At 47.1% G+C, this 1,629-nt stretch overlaps 1 non-coding gene across 1 annotated transcript; it reads left to right on the top strand.

Moving 5' to 3' along the window:
* The first annotated feature begins 1,145 nt into the window (after window positions 1–1,145).
* Window positions 1,146–1,282, top strand: LOC114813613. The gene has a single exon (XR_003761330.1). It is a non-coding gene; the product is annotated as a small nucleolar RNA SNORA7 (small nucleolar RNA).
* The last annotated feature ends 347 nt before the right edge of the window (window positions 1,283–1,629 follow it).

Consider the following 1,629-nt stretch of genomic DNA (forward strand, 5'->3'; position numbering starts at 1 on the left):
GGTTTTGGTTCTTTCTCTCCCATCCCGAGAAAGGTATCTCCGGTTCTCCCCCCGCTATCCTTTCTTCCCCTTTCTCTCCCTCCCTTCCTCTCCATCCTTGGGCCAAATGGTGAGGAAAATAATATGCAAACTCTCCAATGTCTTGAGAAATGCTATTTTTAGAGTGGGAGATAGGATTTATGCGAAAAATCCAACATAGTTGGGAATAGTTTACCTGAATAAGAAAAAGGTCACAGGGAGGCTTAATAACTAACTGTCTTGAAGTACTCTACATGAGGAATAGTACAACATTATTATATGGCAAATAATGGCCAACTATTTCCAATCTACACTAAGGGTAGGATAAAAGGGATTGGAACTGTAACTGGGAAGAGAGTTTAGGCATAATGGACATCAATCAGTCATATTTATTGAGCGCTTACTGTGTGTAGAGCACTGTACTAAGTGCTTGGGAGAGGACAGTTTAACAGTGTAACAGATACATTCCCTCTTCTCAATGAGCATACCGTCTAGAGGGGGAGATGGACATTAATATAGATGAATTATGGATATGTACCGAAGTGCTGAGGGGCTGGGAGGAGGGATGAAAAAGGGAGTAAGTCAAGGTAATTCAAAAGGGAATGGAAGAAAAGGAAAAGAGGACTTAGGGAAGCCTCTTGTAGGGATGTGCCTTCAAGAAGGTTTTGAAGGCAGGGAGGGTAATTGTCTGTTGGACATGTAGAGGGAGGGCTTTCCAGGCCAAAGGCAGTGTGCGGGTGAGAGATCGGAGGTGAGAGAGATGAGACTGAGGTGCAGTGAGTAGGTTGGCATTAGAGGAGTGAAGTGTCTGGGCTGGGTTGTAGTAGGAGAGCAGTCGTTGTAGTAGGAGAGGTGAGGTAGGAGGGGGCAAGGTGATTGAGTGCATTAAAGTTGATGGGAAGGAGTTTCTATTTGATGTGGCGGTGGATGGGCAACCACCGGAGGCTTTTGAGGAGTGGGGAAACGTGACTCGAATGTTTTTGTAGAAAATTATCCGGGCAGCAGAGTGAAGTTTGGACTAGAGTGGGGAGAGGCAGGAGGCGGGGAGGTCAGCAAGGTGGCCGATACACTAATCAAAGTGAGATAGGATAAGTGCTTGGATTAATGTGCTAGCAGTTTGGATGGATCCCCTCTCAGGTCTCACCTGGAGAGTTTCCAGTACTCTACAAGTCTCAGCTATGGGAAGGAGAGTCAAGCAGAGGCCTGTCCATTCCATTCCTAGCTTGGGCAGTGGCTAGCGAGTGGAAGGCAATCTGCTACAAGTCGAAACTCTGCTGTGCTGGGCAGCAGGGGCCCAGGAGAGAGTCAAGGACGGAGACTCAAGGTTACTGCGCGGAGGGAGGCAATGGTAAACCACTTCCATATTTTTACCAAGAAAACTCTACGGATACCCTACCAGAACGATTTCAGATGGAGAGCGGGGAGTTCTGAGAGAGATGTGTCCGGGGGGTCGCTGTGGGTCAGGAAAGACTCGACGGCATAAGACAAGACATGTTTGGATGGAGAGGAAAGGGAGGATTTTAACGATGTCATGAAGGTTGAACCAACAGGATTTAGTGATAGGTTGAATATGTGGGTTGAATGAGAGAGAGGAGTCAAGGAGAATGCCAA

The sequence above is a fragment of the Ornithorhynchus anatinus genome, chromosome 7 (assembly GCF_004115215.2).
Source record: "Ornithorhynchus anatinus isolate Pmale09 chromosome 7, mOrnAna1.pri.v4, whole genome shotgun sequence".
In the NCBI taxonomy this organism is placed as follows: domain Eukaryota; kingdom Metazoa; phylum Chordata; class Mammalia; order Monotremata; family Ornithorhynchidae; genus Ornithorhynchus; species Ornithorhynchus anatinus.